Source organism: Rhinoraja longicauda, chromosome 22 (assembly GCF_053455715.1).
Source record: "Rhinoraja longicauda isolate Sanriku21f chromosome 22, sRhiLon1.1, whole genome shotgun sequence".
NCBI lineage: Eukaryota > Metazoa > Chordata > Chondrichthyes > Rajiformes > Arhynchobatidae > Rhinoraja > Rhinoraja longicauda.
This window is the reverse complement of record NC_135974.1, coordinates 38,015,815-38,035,965: the sequence shown is the minus strand read 5'-3', so window position 1 is coordinate 38,035,965 and position 20,151 is coordinate 38,015,815. Positions and strand designations below refer to the sequence as shown.

The 20,151-nt window shown below is 45.3% G+C and overlaps 1 protein-coding gene across 8 annotated transcripts in view; it reads right to left on the bottom strand.

Annotated features, from left to right (window-relative positions):
• dlgap4b (discs, large (Drosophila) homolog-associated protein 4b) overlaps window positions 1–20,151 on the bottom strand; it is a 306,821-nt gene that overhangs the window by 243,826 nt on the left and 42,844 nt on the right. The window contains exon 3 of one of the 8 annotated variants that reach the window (XM_078419195.1): window positions 9,696–9,781. The exons of the other annotated variants lie outside the window; for them this stretch is intronic. The gene's annotated coding sequence lies outside the window, so the exon portion shown is untranslated. The remainder of the gene's footprint in view (window positions 1–9,695; window positions 9,782–20,151) is intronic. 8 annotated transcript variants of the gene reach the window in all.

The window sequence follows — 20,151 nt, the reverse complement described above, 5'->3', positions numbered from 1 at the left end:
AATGACTAAAGGTACAAGTGAGAACCATCTAACCAAGGTTTACAATGTCTGTTAACCCATGTCCACATCAGCACTTGCACTGAACATACGATCTCTGTGGAAACCAGCCTGCCTTCTCAAAACTGCCCATATGGAAAGGACGTTTCCATTGGTGGGAGAGTCTAGGACCAGAGGTCACAGCCTCAGAATTAAAGGGCGCTCTTTTAGAAATGAAGTGAGGAGGAACATCTTTACTCAGAGGGTAGTTAATCTGTGGAACTCATTGCCACAGTGGGCTGTGGAGGCCAAGTCAGTGGATATTTTTAAGGCAGAGATAGGCAAATTCTTGATTAGAACGGGTGCCAAGGGTTATGAGGAGAAGGCAGGAGAATGGGATTAGGAGGCAGAGATCAGGCATGATTGAATGGCAGAATGGACTCGATAAACCTCTCCGAGTGTGCGCGATGAGAATTATTCTGCCAGTCAGGACACATCGGAGAAAGGGAGGCTGGTGTTCACCACTTGTCAGTGAGAGCTGAGGGTAAGAGTTGATCCCGGTGGGTTTCTGGACAAGTTCTGAACTAGATAATTGAAAAACAATTTTATAACAAGTGCTCTCTAAGCACAGTCTAAAAATATTACGGATATGTAGGTCAGCCTTGGTGAGAAATCTTTCCATTAAACATCATCATGATTAAAAAAACAAAAAACAAATAATATTTCCAAAGCTTCTCCCCTGTAACTCCATTGGCTGCGTAGATTATCTTCTGTAATTGAAGATTTGAGGACTTTGCCGAATTTCTGATAGTTTTAAATACTTGACATATTTATCAATGCAAATGGACTCAATAAAATTTCCTTAATCCCAATAACGTGAACCCGTTTGGCAGTTGTGGCTGTTCCAGTGACAAGCTTCAATTTCACAGATGAGTGATAAATCACACATGTTCCTATGCATTCGATGAAAAGCCGAACACAAGATTATTTCACACAAGGAACATAACACTTATTTCCACACAGTTAGGACTCGCAACCAAATCACCTTAACAGCTTCTTTTAAAACTGAAGATAATTCCTCAATACAACTGAGTCTTGAGTGGCCATGCTTTTCATTGGCTGATCAATAGAATATCTAAAGATGGTTAGACACAGAAAGCTGGAGTAACTCTGGAGAAGGGTCTCAACCTGAAACGTCACCCATTCCTTCTCCCCAGAGATGCTGCCTGTCCCGCTGAGTTACTCCAGCATTTTGTGTCTCTCTTCAGTTTAAACCAGCATCTGCAGTTCCTTCCTACACATCTAAAGATGGTTACATCTTTAAAAATCAAATCATTTCACTCTCACGAGCAGGCCTGGGTGGAAGGCAGCAACCAAGAGCTGAATGTTCAACATACAACCTCTTCTGTTTACAACAGTGAATCGTGGCACAGGTTGTTGCATTACCTGATACCATACGCCCTGTACAATATAATGGCATTTAAACTGTCATTTACCTTGCAAATGACAATCCATTACACCACATGGTGTTTCTGAACAGTGTGAAAAGCCACCCAATAAATGCATGTATTTATTTTACAGCCCTGTACAGTATCAGAAATGAATATTTTATACAGCAGAAATGCATAGCTTTCAAGTTCATGGATTTAATATTTCATATAGCTGTGTCGATCATAAATTTGATCACAGTACACTCCATGTTGAAAATCAATTTAAACTGAAGTAAATCATGTTTGCAACCACGTCCGACTGTAACACAACGATAAGGAAGTTCTCATCATGTCCTGAGTCATCGGCAATCCTGAGGTGAACGTGTGGCATCACTGCCTGCCCAGCCCCTTCCTAATCCCCTGGGCTCAGGTGCCACACCCGAGCACTAAAGAACATTCTGCTGCAATAAAGTCCCTGCATCCGAGCCTGCAGCATAAACATGCAGTGCAGGAATGCAGGGTAAAGATCTGCAGATGATCACGATAGATCCCAGTTGGCTGGGCACACAAGGATGGGAGTGAAGTTCATGTCCCACCATCTCCAGAGCCACCAACTCTACTGGTGAGCTGTGTCACCGCCAATGTCAGATGTAGCAGCAAGTGATCTGATTTCAACAAACTTACAATAAAAATGAGGTCAGTCTGTGCCAACAGAAATGCCCTATTTCTCACTCTGAGATGTGTCCTGTACAAAATTCTAGGCCATTTGCATGATTGTGCCCACATTACAAATGACCCATGCAGTAAATATCTTCATGTTAATTCAGATAATGTGGAAATACTTTCCTTTGTGCACTGAAAACACATGTTCTGTTCCAGATGATTCTTCACAAATTAAAAGTAATGATTCGATTTCAATAAAATTACAGATTAAGTAGATCATGGAACTCTCCATGGTAAGAATCACTTTAGCTCCCAGAAAACAGCTGCTCAGATTCCACTCAGAGGGTTTTTCATTAAAATAAAAGCAGCATGAATCAGAGAATCACACGTCTCTGGTGAAGACGCTGTGTACACAAGCGGAATAAATATCAGAGTACTCTGCACAGACAGGACACGTGAATGAGGTCACTCAAATCTCATTTCATGCTAACCTGTGTGGATGAAACTGAAACAAACCCCAATCTTCACAAAAGGGAAATGGAAGCAGGAGAGACAGATGCAGGGATAAAGAAATGCCGAAAGACTGATGTACAATCGAGCAAACATTGTGAAAATCCCTTAAAGCCAGAAACCGGATGTGAAAGTGATCAGTCGTGGGATTGAGGAGGTCAATGCACACAATGAGCTTGCATTCCATGCCTTCTTCTATCTCTTGGGACCACAACAGATGATCCAAATGCCATCTTAGTTTTACTGGTGGTATTTACATTGCTCTGTTTTTGAATTGGTAGCAAAAGATGTTCAAATGGAGCAACTGGAAGTCTCAGAGATCTAAATACTGCGCCAAGACTAGACGTATAATCCATAAGAGGCAGCCGCCATTACTTACAGCCATTTGCTGCCGTCTCCTGCAGGCAGTTCAATGTTGTCCTCTGGGCATGTTCTGATCATTGATTTTGGATATTATAAATTTTAATTTAATATATCAGTGAATCCAATAAAACAAATCCTGTAGCACACTATGGTGAAGAATCTGGCAACCTAGAATGATTTTTTAACAAATACCCAATAAGACATTAATTGGCCCTTAAATTCTCATTATTCCTTTTGAGTTCATATCCTGAAACCCAATGGTTTCATCTCTCCTTCAACTCGAACCACACGTATTGGAGATCTCCAGTGCAGAAAACAAATGGTTCTTGGAATATTTAGAACGGTCACCTGAAGCAACAGAAAGGTTGACAGCTCAGACAAAGACCCTCTGCAGACGCACAAACTGACACGTTGGTGCTAACAGGAAAACCAGTTCCAGATTGCAGAACGTCGGTTTCCAGTTGAAGATTTGTCAAGTATAATGTGTAGGAAGGAACTTCAGATGCTGGTTTACACTGAAGACAATGGGCCTCAAGTTGGTGAGACCGCATTTAGAATATTTTGTTCAGTTCTGGGCATGGTGTTCTGGAAAATATATTGTCAAGCTTAAAAGGGTTCAGAGAAGATTTACAAGGATGTTGGCAGGACTTGAGGGTGTGAGCTATATGGAGAGGTTGAGTAGGCTGGAGTGCAGGAGGATGAGGGGAGATCTTATAGAGGTGTACAAAATCATGAGAGGAATAGATCGGGTAGATGAACAGTCTCTTGCCCAGAGTAGGGGAATTGAGGAACAGAGGAACAAGGTGAAGGGAAAACGATTTCAACGGAATCTGATTGGCCCTTTTCACACAAAGTGGGTGGGTGTATGGAACAAACTGCCAGAGGAGGTAGTTGAGGCAGGGACTATCCCATCATTTGAGAAACAGTTAGACAGGTACAAGGATAGGATAGGTTTGGAGGGATATGGGCCAAACACGGGCAAGTGGGACTAGTGTAGCTGGGACAATATTGGCCGGTGTGGGCAAGTTGGGCCGAAGGGCCTGTTTCCACGCTGTATCACTCTATAGACACAAAATGCTGGAGTAACCCAGCGGGACAGGCAGCATCTCTAGTGAGAAGGAATGGGTGATGTTTCGGGTCAAGATCCGTCTTCAGTCTGAGCAGAATTCTAAAGAAGGGTCTCGACCCGAAACGTCACCCATTCCTTCTTTTCAGAGATGCTGCCTGTCCCGCTGAGTTACTCCAGCATTTTATGTCTATCTTGAGTCAGGTATATGCTGAGTTTGTTACCACAGCTGGAGTGATACAGCTGGGAAATGATTGTGTAGTTGGTGTGATGGATCCCGTGACTGGGCAAAGCTGCAGCTACACCCCCAGCACGATGACTGGTGATACTGAATGAGAATGATCAGCCATGATCACATTGAATGGCGGTGCTGGCTCGAAGGGCCGAATGGCCTCTTCCTGCACCTATTGTCTATAATGACCCTCTGCAACTAGACTGAGCAATGGTAATTATTGTCTGCGCCCAGATGAGATTGTAACCAAGATAGAAGCCCCATGTCGTGAAACATCCGCCTCACAGCATGCTTCACGTTGCCCAGCCCATCACTGCTGCAACGATTGGACATTTAAACACTGGGTGAAGACCATCATTTGGTGTGAAGTCACGATGATGTAACAACTATTTTTATTGCATTGTTGAAATGAACTGTGATAAATTGTCTGTTACTGCGTTCTTATCAACAGAGAACATTATGAGCTGTTCAAATCAAATAAAAACTACAAATCAAAAAAGTAAAATCAGCTATCACACAAACCTGTAAAGAATAACTAAACAGAACTAAAGTCTGACGTCCAGTAGTATTACTAACTAAAGTATTACTAAAGTATGATGTTCAATAGTATTACTAACTAAAGTATTATTAAAGTATGACATCTGTAATATTACTAACTAAAGTATTACTAGAGTATGACGCTCAGTAGTATTACTAACTAAAGTATTACCAAAGTATGATGTTCAGTAGTATTACTAACTAAAGTATTATTAAAGTATGACGTCTGTAGTATTACTAACTAAAGTATTACTAGAGTATGACGCTCAGTAGTATTACTAAAGTATTACTAAAGTAGACGTTCAGTAGTATTAGTAAAGTAGACGTTCAGTAGTATTAGTAACGTAGACGTTCAGTAGTATTACTAACGTTGCCCTTGGCTTCATCCTCTACAGGCCGAAGCCCCATTGGATGAGTCGCCCCAGGGTGGGGCAGACCAAACCCCAGGACCTGCAGGATCCGTGGATGGACCTCGTCTGCACGACCCCCCCCCCCCCCCTGCAGTGCCGAGTTTGCCTCAAGTCTACCACTTGCCCGGTTCACCAGGACGGCCACTCCATGATCTGCCTCATCCCTTGGTGAACCACAGCGCACCTCGGGCTTCCAGTGGCGCAGCGGTAGAGTTGCTGCCTTCCAGCGCCAGAGGCCCAGGTTCGATCCCGACCACGGGTGCTGTCTGTACGGAGTTTGTACGTTCTCCCCGTGGCAACGTGGGTTTTCTCCGGGTGCTCCGGTTTCCTCCCATACCCCAAAGACATACAGCTTTGTAGATTAATTGGCTTGGTATGAATGTAAAATTGTCCCTAGTGGGTGTAGGAGTGTTAATGTGTGGGGATCGCTGGTCGGCACGGACTCGGCGGGGCGAAGTGTCTGTTTTAGCGCTGTATATCTAAACTAACTATCAACAAACCAAGACCAGCAGTGGCAGGTTTCTAGAACATTTTGGTCCATTTAGGTCAATGTAGTTTGTCTCAAACACACAACAACCAACCATTGCAGAGCCCCATGACATGCACGTCATTGCCCATTAAGCCGCTGCAGAAATATGATTTCATCCCCTCCCTTGCTCTCGCCTTTTTCTCCTCCTGGACCGGATTTAATTCTAAATCTCAGTGCTGACCTTTAACGGCTCGGAGAATCGATATTTAATACAGGCGTGCACCGTGACAAGGGCAGCCGGGACTCTTCCGTTTGGCAGCACTTTAAGATGAACTGCTGCAGCTCGGTTTAACCTAATAAACCTCTTCTGTATTCCTCACTGTCTGCCTCGTTAATGAAGACCTTCCTGCAGTTTAAACACATCGTGACACTCGTACTGGAAGTGAAATACTAAGCACTATTGCAACGAATACCACATATAAAATATTATATTTTGTTGGTGCAACTTAAGATTTGAGCAAATCATATTTGGCTGTTCATTCCAATCGAGCCAAATGCAGTTATATAAAGGCATGTACACGAGGGGCATGTACACGAGGGGGGGGACACGAGGGGCATGTACACGAGGGGCATGTACACGCGGGGGGGACACGAGGGGCATGTACACGCGGGGCATGTACACGCGGGGCATGTACACGCGGGGCATGTACACGCGGGGCGGGTACAGGCGGGGCAGGTACACACGGGGCGGGTAGACGAGGGGCATGTACACGCGGGGCGGGTACACGAGGGGCGGGTACACGCTGGGCGGGTAGACGAGGGCCTTGTACACACGGGGCGGGTACACGAGGGGCGGGTACACGAGGGGCGGGTACACGAGGGGCGGGTACACGAGGGGCATGTACACGTGGGGCGGGTACAGTGGGGCGGGTACACACGGGCGGGTAGACGAGGGCCATGTACACGCGGGGCGGGTACACATTGAAGCAATTACTGACTAGTCTGCTGTGTCAGTCGCCTTCATACATACACTTGCATAGTTCATTACTGACATCACTTCCAAACATGTTTTGTTCTTTACTGAAGTGTAAACACACTGTTGTCCCTCCAACTCCCCACAGTTTGGGTGTGCATCTGGAGATAATTTGTATCAACAAGATAATGCACTGGCATGTAAGCCCACTCTCCATGTGCCCATACTCCCAACGTTCCAGGAATCAACCTGGTGAACTCTCTCCACATTCCATGTGTGGAAAGTACATCAATTGTTGGACAGGGAGACCACATCCGTCCACATCAATACACATCCGTCCGGTCCGAAGAAGAGTCCCGACCCGAATCGTCATCTATCCATGGTCTCCACAGATGCTGCCTGACCCGCTGCGTTACTCCAGCACTCTGTGAAACGTCACCTATCCATGTTCTCCACAGATGCTGCCTGACCCGCTGAGTTACTCCAGCACTCTGTGAAACGTCACCTATCCATGGTCTCCACAGATGCTGCCTTACCTGCTGAGTCACTCCAGCACTCTGTGTCTAGTCCAGACTCATCAGCACCTTATATAATTGGATGTTTCTACTCATTGCCTCCTGTTGCAATAATGACCAAGGTGCCTGAGGATGTCCACGCGGCTTGCTCTGTCTACTTGTTAATTTTCATTGATATTTGCACAAGGATCCCCTGAATACAGACACCATTCAAACTCTCACCATTGTATGCCTCAGCAACTCTTTACAATCCATCATAAAAAGACACAAAGTGCTGGAGTAACTCACTGGGTCTCTGGAGAACATGGACAGTTGATGTTTCAGGTCGGGACCCTATTTCAGACTGATTGTAGGGAGGAGGGGAAGAAATAAAGCTGTTAGATAAGAGGGCAGGTTAAAGCCAGGCAGGTAATAGGTGGATACAGGTACCGGGGTTGATAGGCAGATGGTTGGCAGAGATGAAAAGACAGAAGGTGCGAGACAAAAGGATTGAAGAGTTGTAAATTGTGAAGCTTGAGGAAAGAATGTAGGTGGAGGGGGAGGGGGAGGAGAGAAATGGTGTGAGCCCAGGTGGGAAGAGAGAAGAGAGGAGGGAGGCTGTGGGGGCTATTGCAGTTCATACCATTGGCCTACAAGCTACCCAAGCAGAATACAAAGTGCTTTAGTTTAGTTTAAAGATATAGCTTGTGCATAGGCCCTTTGGCCCATCAGTTTCACACCGACCAGACATTACCCATACGTTAGTTCTATCCTACACACTATGTAAGGGGAATGGTGAGGGGGGAGTTAAAGTGTTTGGCAACTGGGAGACCCAGCAGGTCTTGCAGGACCGAGCGCACGTTTGGCATTACCATTTATCATCCTTTGTTAGTGTGCCTTTATATAAGTATCTCAAGCTGAACTAGGTCACGCCTTGTCTAAGGAGAAGAGATTAAGATGAGCCAATTCTCATGAAAAATGAGAGGTGACCCCATTGAGAAGGAAGGTCCAAGATGAATTTGAAGAGTAGATCCAAGATGCTTCTTAGAATAGAATAGTATAAAAAGAAACGTCTTTACCTAATTTACTCAATATTCATTCAGCAAATTTCTGAATACTTAAGGAAATCAAGAGAAGGTAGCATCAGGCTGCACAGAAACGGAACCTTTGCCCCAAGTGGTCCATGCGACCAAGATACCTGTCTGAGCTGGCGCCATATGTCTGCGCTTGGCCCACACCCCGTCTCAACCGTTCCTGTCCATGTACCTGTCCAAATGCCTTTTACACATTGTACTTGGGAGTGGACAACGAAGTAGATATGAATGACAGGGTTGCCCATTGAAGGTCATCATGGCACGATGGGCAGTAGGACCCACTCCCCCGACTTCCCAAGTTATAGTCTCACAGTTATAGTCATAGGGTCACACGGTGTGGAAACAGGTCCTTCGGCCCAACCTGCCCACGCCGACCAACATGCTCCATCTACACTAGTCCCCCTGCCCACACCGACCAACATGCTCCATCTACACTAGTCCCCCTGCCCACACCTTGTCCATATACAATACGATACGATGGAACTTTACTGATCCCAGGAGGGAAATTGATCTGCCAACAGTCATAAAAACACAAAATGCACGACACATGAAACATGAAATTAAAGTGACGAGTGGAAAGGAATGGGATGTGTAAAGATTGGGGAGGGGGGAGTCAGTCTCAGTCTACCCCACGACAGAAGGGGGAGGAGTTGAACAGTTTGATAGCCACAGGGAAGAAGGATCTCCCTTGGCATTCTGTGCTACATCTTGGTGGAACCAGTCTGCTGGTGAAGGTTCTCCCTCTAAATGTTTCTTCACTAACTCTACAGATGTGTCCAACCTTTCACTCAGACCATCTGGGCCACATACACCAAGTCCCTGCACAATCCACAGTAAAATAGTCAGAGGCCGAACGAAACATTTATAAAGTGTCAAGTGTTAACTGCTAAAGAAAATGCAATTAGCAAATCTTGCTCCAGTCTTAAACTAAAGCTGTAAAATGTGACTACATATTTGATATTGAAACAAAACTGTCTCAGAGCCCGTCTGATTTATCTACATCATGTAAGGAGAGCATTTAAAAGAATCGATTCCCAGGAAAGGGTAATTTTCTGTGGAGATTAATTATTGGTCTGCTGTAGATTGAGCAGAATTCCTGCAGGGAACAGGGAAAATGTGGTTCCATGAAGCTTTCCAAATGGCCTTTCCTGTTGCATCGACCCACACTGCAATCCATAGTTCACTTCTACCACAGGTCTGAGGGTTATTCTGCTGCAGTGACTGATATTGCGTTCACAATCTGGCCACCTGAGAGAAGTTGTTAATCTCAAATTTAACGTCTTCAGTTGCTATTATTTTTATTGTCTTTAATTTAATAAAATTACAGAAATCTGAGATGCAGTAGAGGCCATTTGGTAATTGCAAACACATTTCATTTATTTTCAGAGAACCGAGACTTAGAAAATTGCCCAAAAATTAGGAAACATTTCAGCATCAAATGCGCACAAAGCACAGAACAATATTTGCATTGAACCTACAATTAAAATGTTACTTGTGATCCATCCACTTGAGACTATGCCTTCAACTTGCAAATCAGCCCAGGTCCTCCATTTTAACCCAAGCTCTGAAATAGAATGAAACATGAAACTACCGTGAGAAACGAGGAACAGACTGGCGTCCAATTGACACCGTTTGGAAACTGGCGACCACACATTCCCGGACATCGTGGTTCACAGGGACCCCCTCCTCATGCAGAACCAAGTCCAGGTCCAAGTGCCTTGTAACCGAAGACAGACACAAAATGCTGGAGTAACTCAGTGAGACAGGCGGCATCTCTGGACAGAGGGAATGGGTGACGTTTCGGGTCGAGACCTTTCTTCAGTCTTGTAACTGTTGGGTACTGCATAGGAATGAATGTCTAATTGCTAACTACAATAACATTATGATTTAGAATTGTAGTTTCCAAGATTAATTATGTTTTATGCGTATAATAATGGTGCTTCCTTCTGAGGACTTGTGCAACTATCTTTTGGTTATGAATTAATTTAAAATAAGCTTGCTTCATTATTCATCTCGACACTGTAACTGGTGATGTGATTTTTTCACGTCAAGTAATGTTGATTCTTCCGTGCAGATAACCATATTACATCTCACCTGCTACGTCAGGGACCTGTGACTGTGCTAGATGCACGTCCCCAGCTGCCTGTGGCCAGTTAAGGTGAGCGAGTTATCTGGTACGCACTGGTTCATCAGTCGGAAGAAGGGTCTCGACCCAAAACGTCACCCATTCCTTCTCTCCAAAGATGCTGCCTGTCCCGCTGAGTTACTCCAGCACTTTGTGTCTATCTTCGGTGTAAACCAGCATCTGCAGTTCCTTCCTACACAAGTATCAACTTCTCTTTGTTGAGACCTATTAACAAAGCACCACCTGAACAAGCAATTGTGTCTCATTCTGATCATTCATTTGACACACATTATTAATTACTTTTTATTTTGTTCATTTTTGTGGTAAAAATTAACCAAATCACTACATCTATCCCTTCAGATAAGATAAGCATTAATAACACCTCGTTAGCCAATTCAGGAGCAAATTAATCATATAGCAGTTTTGAGATTAAAGCCACAGTAAATCCATGAACGAAACAACATTAAATTATTAATACACAGCGTACACAGGGAGCATCATGTTTCACTCTATTTACCAAATAGGCGGCCCTGATTCTGTTGCACCATTATAGTTAACCAGGTGTCACCGCTCTATCGCACCACCTTATCCCCACACACACACCGTTCCATTGCACCACCTTACACAGTTCTATCGCACCACCTTGCCCCTTACATTGTACACCGTACACACCCCCCCTCATCACCACACACCTGACACTGTACATCACACACCGTACACACCCCCGTCTCATCACCACACACCTGACACTGTACATCACAAACCGTACACCCCCCCCCTCATCACCACACAATTCTGGATTTAGTGTTGTGTAATGATCCTGATGTGATAAGGGGACTAGAGGTAAAAGAGCCATTAGGAGGCAGTGATCACAACATGATAAGTTTTACTCTGCAAATGGAAAGGCAGAAGGGAAAATCGGAAGTGTCGGTATTACAGTATAGCAAAGGGGATTACAGAGGCATGAGGCAGGAGCTGGCCAAAATTGATTGGAAGGAGGCCCTAGCAGGGAAGACGGTAGAACAGCAATGGCAGGTATTCCTGGGAATAATGCAGAGGTTGCAGGATCAATTTATTCCAAAGAGGCGGAAAGACTCTAAGGGGAGTAAGAGACACCTGTGGCTGACGAGGGAAGTCAGGGACAGCATAAAAATTAAGGAGAGGAAGTATAACATAGCAAAGAAGAGTGGGAAGACAGAGGATTGGGACTCTTTTAAAGAGCAACAAAAGTTAACTAAAAAGGCAATACGGGGAGAAAAGATGAGGTACGAGGGTAAACTAGCCAATAATATAAAGGAGGATAGCAAAAGTTTTTTTAGGTACGTGAAGAGGAAAAAAATAGTCAAGGCAAATGTGGGTCCCTTGAAGACAGAAGCAGGGGAATTTATTATGGGGAACAAAGAAATGGCAGATGAGTTAAACCGTTACTTTGGATTTGTCTTCACTGAGGAAGATACACACAATCTCCCAAATGTTCTAGGGGCCGGAGAACCTAGGGTGATGGAGGAACTAAAGGAAATCCACATTAGGCAGGAAATGGTTTTGGGTAGACTGATGGGACTGAAGGCTGATAAATCCCCAGGGCCTGATGGTCTGCATCCCAGAGTACTTAAGGAGGTGGCTCTAGAAATAGTGGAAGCATTGGAGATCATTTTTCAATGTTCTATAGATTCAGGATCAGTTCCTGTGGATTGGAGGATAGCAAATGTTATCCCACTTTTTAAGAAAGGAGGGAGAGAGAAAACGGGTAATTATAGACCAGTTAGTCTGACATCAGTGGTGGGGAAGATGCTGGAGTCAATTATAAAAGACGAAATTGCTGAGCATTTGGATAGCAGTAACGGGATCATTCCGAGTCAGCATGGATTTACGAAGGGGAAATCATGCTTGACAAATCTACTGGAATTTTTTGAGGATGTAACTAGGAAAATTGACAAGGGAGAGTCAGTGGATGTGGTGTACCTCGACTTTCAGAAAGCCTTCGACAAGGTCCCACATAGGAGATTAGTGGGCAAAATTAGGGCACATGGTATTGGGGGTAGGGTACTGACATGGATAGAAAATTGGTTGACAGACAGAAAGCAAAGAGTGGGGATAAATGGGTCCCTTTCGGAATGGCAGGCAGTGACCAGTGGGGTACCGCAAGGTTCGGTGCTGGGACCCCAGCTATTTACGATATACATTAATGACTTAGACGAAGGGATTAAAAGTACCATTAGCAAATTTGCAGATGATACTAAGTTGGGGGGTAGTGTGAATTGTGAGGAAGATGCAATAAGGCTGCAGGGTGACTTGGACAGGTTGTGTGAGTGGGCAGATACATGGCAGATGCAGTTTAATGTAGATAAGTGTGAGGTTATTCACTTTGGAAGTAAGAATAGAAAGGCAGATTATTATCTGAATGGTGTCAAGTTAGGAGGAGGGGGAGTTCAACGAGATCTGGGTGTCCTAGTGCATCAGTCAATGAAAGGAAGCATGCAGGTACAGCAGGCAGTGAAGAAAGCCAATGGAATGTTGGCCTTCGTAACAAGAGGAGTTGAGTATAGGAGCAAAGAGGTCCTTCTACAGTTGTACCGGGCCCTGGTGAGACCGCTCCTGGAGTACTGTGTGCAGTTTTGGTCTCCAAATTTGAGGAAGGATATTCTTGCTATGGAGGGCGTGCAGCGTAGGTTCACTAGGTTAATTCCCGGAATGGCGGGACTGTCGTATGTTGAAAGGCTGGAGCGATTGGGCTTGTATACACTGGAATTTAGAAGGATGAGGGGGGATCTTATTGAAACATATAAGATAATTAGGGGATTGGACACATTAGAGGCAGATAACATGTTCCCAATGTTGGGGGAGTCCAGAACAAGGGGCCACAGTTTAAGAATAAGAGGTAGGCCATTTAGAACGGAGATGAGGAAGAACTTTTTCAGTCAGAGGGTGGTGAAGTTGTGGAATTCTCTGCCTCAGAAGGCAGTGGAGGCCAGTTCGTTGGATGCTTTCAAGAGAGAGCTGGATAGAGCTCTTAAGGATAGCGGAGTGAGGGGGTATGGGGAGAAGGCAGGAACGGGGTACTGATTGAGAGTGATCAGCCATGATCGCATTGAATGGCGGTGCTGGCTCGAAGGGCTGAATGGCCTACTCCTGCACCTATTGTCTATTGTCTATTGTCTATTGTAGCAGATCGCCGAAAAAAATAACCGTACGATAATGCCCACGACAATGTCCACGACAATGACCACGACAATGACTGCAACAATGACCACAATGACCATGACAATGACCACAACAATGACCGCAACAATGACCACGACAATGACCACGACAATGACCACGACAATGACCACGACAATGACCGCGACAATGACCGCGACAATCACCGCGACAATGAACGCGACAATGCCCACGACAATCACCGCGACAATGACCACGACAATGACCACGACAATGACCACGCCAATGCCCGCGACAAGGTAAGGCAACCTACCACATAGGCGACGGCAAGCTGACGACAACCGGCCACTCAGTCTTCGCTACCTCGGACGTCCACTACGACAGGGACCACGGCACCAAGACAACCAACGACAACCTGCACTTATGTGGAGGTGTCACAAGCACAACTCACACCTGAACAAACCCACAGCAAGCTCCGTCCAGTGACATTTCTAGGTATATTTTGCATTTGTTTGAAGTGTCCCTTTAAAAAAAAAATTTGCATGCAATTACCCATCTTTCATAGGAATATGTTGTTTTTTGAATAAAGTTGATTTTGTTGATTTCTTAAAAAATAGCTGTCGGAATTTATTAAATTTCTAAGTACTTTATCATGACGTCATTCACAGAATTTAGGAGCATTCATTTTGACCATTAAAATCAAACGCTGACACACGCGCTGTGAGAACTCTTTTCATTCATTCATTTAGATTCTAACCTAAACAACCTTGCACACCTGGGGACCGTGTGGGACAGCGTGGGACCGCGCCCGCAATAAGCTACGGTACCGGGAGACAAGCCAGCTGTCGCCCAGAAATTACAAACCGGTTGAAATCTTGGCGACGTGCCGAGATCCACTACGATTCTTTGAAGACTCCCCATGATCATGCCTGCGACACCCCGGCAAACTGTGGGACAGCGTTGTCGCCATCAGTCGCCTTTCCATCGCCTAAGTGGGACAGGCTCCTGAGTCGCCAGTTGTCATCAGCTTGCCGTCGCCTATGTGGTAGGTTGTCTTACCTTGTCGTGGTCATTGTCGCTGTCATTGTCGTGGTCATTGTCGTGGTCATTGTCGTGGTCATTGTCGCAGTCATTGTCGTGGTCATTGTCGTGGTCATTGTCGTGGTCATTGTCGCGGTCATTGTCGTGGTCATTGTCGTGGTTATTGTCGTGGTCATTGTCGTACGGTTATTTTTTTCGGTGATCTGCTACGACTTTGACAGTCGCCGGCAGTCGCCTAAAAATCGCCAAAGTGGGCAGGCCCTTCATCCGACAAACCTGCACGCCTGTGGAGGGCGGGAGGAGACTGAAGATTTGGGAGAAACCCCTCGTGGGTCATGGGGAGAAGTGCAGATGGTCAAACCGGAGTCGGGATCCAACCCGGGTGTCCGGCGCTGCGCCCGCTGTCAGGCGGCAACTCCACCGCCGCCCCGCGCCCAGTGCTCCGTGCCCCACGCCCAGTACCCCGCGTCCAGTACCCCGCGCCCCACGTCCAGTACCCCGCGCCCAGAGCCCAGTGCCCCGCGCTGTTCACACTGCCTCGCCTGCACCCACGGATAACGATGGCAGTTGTTGCCGGCTCCACCCGCGCTCCGCATCGCCGGATCCCCCCCACACCCCTCCCCCCCACCCCCACCCACCCCCACCACACCGACACCACACCCCACCCCACCCCCACACCCCGCCCCACCCACCCCCACCACACCCCACCCCCACCACACCCAACCCCCACCACACCCCACCCCCACCACACCGCCACCACACCCCACCCCACCCCCACCCCCACCCCACCCCCACCACACCCCACCCCACCCCTCATCCTCCTGTTGATGAGCACTGAGTTGGTCGTGTGATGCTCACCTAGACTATTGGACCACTCACTTCCTGGCACCTTCAGTGGAGAGACATCACCCTCACATGGCTGTCTGGCATTACAAATGGGCACAGGCACATCTCAGACTGGTTTAGTGTTGCTTTGCACCAACATTTAGTTTGGGCATCTTGTTAACATCGCTGCTCAATATATTCATTACTTTCAGCTTTACTGTTTTTTTCAATCTCAGTCCTTGTTGCAAATTAACTGCTACCATGTTTTGAAGTGACATATTAATAGATGAAGGTGTTTCCACAAAGTTATTTGCAGAGCCGTTTGGCACAGCCGTTTGTAACACGGTGGACAACCCCTGCAGGTGAAGATTCAGATTTAAAATGTTCTTCAGCACCAGGGACAGTTCCCAGCGTGCTCACTCCTGCAATTATCACATTGGTACCACAATATATGAACGCATATGTCCTTCGTAATTACAGTCATAATTTTAGTTGGTAAAGAAAACGCTTGTTGTGACAATTTTTTAATACTTGCTAATAAACCACTCCTTTGTACTTGATTATACCTCAAATTAACAGATTAGATTATGCCAAAGGAAGCAATTTACTTAAGTGACAAACATCTCTCTGCTGGGTTACTATGAAATGCTCCCACCATCTCCAGTGTATCTCTGCACTTGCCAGGATATCATGTTTTTTTGGTGAAGAAATGTCACTTCTTAATTCCAAATTTAATTCTTATTTGCTCTGAACTTTTGTCTCCATTTTCTAGCCTATGACAGTTTAATTAAAAGTTAGATTCCAAGTTTATCTTCACAATTTTCTTCACCACCAGGAGCCTCACAGATATCTCCTTTCATCAACAAACCTCATCTCTGTTCCACCAGACTATGGGCTTGACTCAATAGGAATATTTTTACCACAGCCAAAATATTCCCGGTATATTTGACACACACCCTGCTATCTAGGAATGACCCCGAGACACACAATGAATACAATGGTAGTTTATTGTCACATGTACATAGTCAGTGAAATGCTATGTTTTGCGTACAACCCAGTAACATCACGTAGCAGACACAGTAAACAAGTGCCATGTTTTGGTGCCGACAATGTTACTAAAGTTCACCGAACGGTCCTATCTACTGCCTGCTGCTCCCCGCGAGGTTCCTCTTCATTCTCATCCCCCCTCCCTCTTTATTCTCAGCAGCCCTCCCCCCCCCCCCCCCCCACCCCCTCACTGGGTCCCTCTTCATTATTTTCGGTGGCCCTCCCTCGCCAGGTCCCCCTTCCATCCATTGGCACCGTTTCCTTCAATGTTAATCCACGGTGGATATCCTGATCCCCATTGCAGTTACAGAGGGAACCACACTCAACCAAGACCCCAATCATCCCCCAACCAGATGTTATTGTGTTGCAATCTTTCAGATGGCCTGAGGGATCTACTTGGATAAAAGACTAGAATTCAAGGTCGTTCACCTGCATTGCAGTCCCTGGAACCTGGCACTCCCATTCTAACATTTCAATTCACTGACTTCATTGAAATTCACCTGGAATGATCAGATAAATCTGTGAGTTTGTGAGGCAGAATCTCTGCGTCTTCAGCTGCAAGTTCCATACCGTTCCAGGGCTGACACAAAGACTGTTTGGAATAACTTCAGAAGAACCTATGATTGAATATTTCTCAAGTCACCAGAGAACAATCGGATCTTCCTCTGCTCCTTGATGTTGGTGTGTGGAGGTTGATTGTTGCAATGTTACTCCTAAAGCTGTGATCAGATGCTGTGGACAAAGCTTGCTCCATACTGTTCCATACGAGTCACCAGTCTCATTAGCTGACCTCTGACGTTTACAAAGATAATATTATGTTCCTATCACCTTTGGTCAAAATAGACATCTTTCATGATCATTTCATTACAGGAGAATCTATGATGACAGGAACATGCTGTTAAACTGATGAAATGTGGGAGTATAATCATCTCAAATTCCACATCCACCGCCTTTCCCACAACCTAATTGTGTGCGATGCTTCCAACAATTACAGAGACAGCAAGAAATGTAACTGCATCTTTCCATGAACACTTGCTGTATCTCCATTGGCAGTTAACGCAACATAATTGTCCACTCTCTTGTCACCAGGGAACGGAATGTTCACTCGTTGGCCTCGATCCAAAATACACAATTGCCTCTTTTGCAACAATCACAAGCCTTCCATTACAACTCTTAAATAATCTATAAAATCAATTCTAGCTAAAAATACCAGACGCCCTTTTTTGTAAAGCTTTGGTACACTGCAGAGCGGGACATAATTAGAAAGAAAACTTGTCTAACATTATTTGTTGATATCTATGTTCAAACCTTTCTCCCGCTCAACCTTTCTGAGTCTACTTTGCATGAATGCTGCCATAATCATGGCTTCTTTCTTTCTCCAAGCAGACTTGAGTCCATTCTGTCCTTGCATCCTGTATCTGGATCAGAATCCATTACTCTATTTCCTTAATCCTCCAAATTGTCCTTTCCTCCTGCAATTAAGATGACAAATTCTTTGATTTGCATCCTCTTCCCTTTTCAATCATTCTGGTGTCGAGTGTCATCTCTTTAATTTCATGTTTCATGTACCTTTGTGTTTTTATGACCGTTGGCCATAAACTTCAGACAATTCAAGTCATTTACCTTCAACCTTTAAATGCTTGTCCAGATAAATTCAACTGAACATTTCCATTCTACTGTGTTTAATCTCACTCACTGATCAAACTGGTACTGCTAAGAAAATTAAAATGTTTTTAAAGTTACTCTGTTTGGCATAGTTTACAGGTGCCACTTCATAAAAGCATTAAGTTGGACACAACAAACTAGATTAGCAGTTTTACAGAAAGAGCTAATTATATTTCTCATCCACATAAACACAGAAGCAGAACTGCAAAAATGAATGCAGCTAAAGTTTACTATTCCCACGAGACGGAAAGCCAAGTGCAGAATGTATTTAAGCTTGAAGAAGGAGCCCCCTAGGTGATGCTGGTGGAGGCTCTGCCCCAAACCCAGCAATAATGAGCAAGTTATTCACTGAGTAATCATGGTTCTGCAGGCTCTTTACATTCCTCATATGTCCTTGTGCTCTCTGTCACTTCTGCTTAGCACAGTTTGGATTACATTTTACAGTCGAGCCATTCATATCAGCAGAATGGTTCTGCAATGTGCAATGTCTTCCATGTATAATTTAAAAAACAGATGGCATTTTGCTGATGAGTGACTGTAAGGTGCGTGTGACTGTCATGTCCGAACTGGATAAAGTTAAAATAAAGGACAGAAAGGTTTAAGAGGTGCTAGCAACCTTGATGTTTTAAGACACATTTATTATACATAGAAAATAGGTGCAGGAGGAGGCCATTTGGCCCTTTGAGCCAGCACCGCCATTCATTGTGATCATGGCTGACCAACCACAATCAGTAACCCATGCCTGCCTTCTCCTCATACCCCTTGATTCCACTAGTCCCTACAAGCAAAGAATTTCACTGTGCCTAGTCACATGTGATAATAACGTATTCCATTCCATTCCAATCAAGTCAAATGTGATAAACAAAATCATTCACCAAATGCTGACTTTACATCCTTAGGTAAGGCTTGTTGTCAGACAGGTGCAGTTAGGTAAGGCTTGTTGTCAGACAGGTGCAGTTAGGTAAGGCTTGTTGTCAGACAGGTGCAGTTAGGTAAGGCTTGTTGTCAGACAGGTGCAGTTAGGTAAGGGCTTGTTGTCAGACAGGTGCAGTTAGGTAAGGCTTGTTGTCAGACAGGTGCAGTTAGGTAAGGCTTGTTGTCAGACAGGTGCAGTTAGGTAAGGCTTGTTGTCAAACAGGTGCAGTTAGGTAAGGCTTGTTGTCAGACAGGTGCAGTTAGGTAAGGCTTGTTGTCAGACAGGTGCAGTTAGGTAAGGCTTGTTGTCAGACAGGTGCAGTTAGGTAAGGCTTGTTGTCAGACAGGTGCAGTTAGGTAAGGCTTGTTGTCAGACAGGTGCAGTTAGGTAAGGCTTGTGTCAGACAGGTGCAGTTAGGTAAGGCTTGTTGTCAGACAGGTGCAGTTAGGTAAGGCTTGTTGTCAGACAGGTGCAGTTAGGTAAGGCTTGTTGTCAGACAGGTGCAGTTAGGTAAGGCTTGTTGTCAGACAGGTGCAGTTAGGTAAGGCTTGTTGTCAGACAGGTGCAGTTAGGTAAGGCTTGTTGTCAGACAGGTGCAGTTAGGTAAGGCTTGTTGTCAGACAGGTGCAGTTAGGTAAGGCTTGTTGTCAGACAGGTGCAGTTAGGTAAGGCTTGTTGTCAGACAGGTGCAGTTAGGTAAGGCTTGTTGTCAGACAGGTGCAGTTAGAGTCACACTGTCCATCGCATCAGGCAAGGCTACGATCTCACTGAATGACAGAAACAGCTCACATGACCACTCATTGAAACCCCCTTCTCCCACTCATCCATGGGCATTGGAGAAATGGTTAGTGCTGCCTCACGTTCTCCCTCTCTCAAACCATTTGCCTCATTTCCTTCTCCAACTGAATCTTTTACAGCGCCTTACATAGTCATGTTCAGCCCTTGTTAGCAAGACACCAAGATGGTCCACAATATGGTCACTTGTATTAATACTATCACGATATGTTCATCTGTATGAATACTATCACGATACGGCACGGTAGCGCAGCGGTAGAGTTGCTGCTTTACAGCGAATGCAGCGCCGGAGACTCAGGTTCGATCCTGACTACGGGTGCTGCACTGTAAGGAGTTTGTACGTACTCCCCGTGACCTGCGT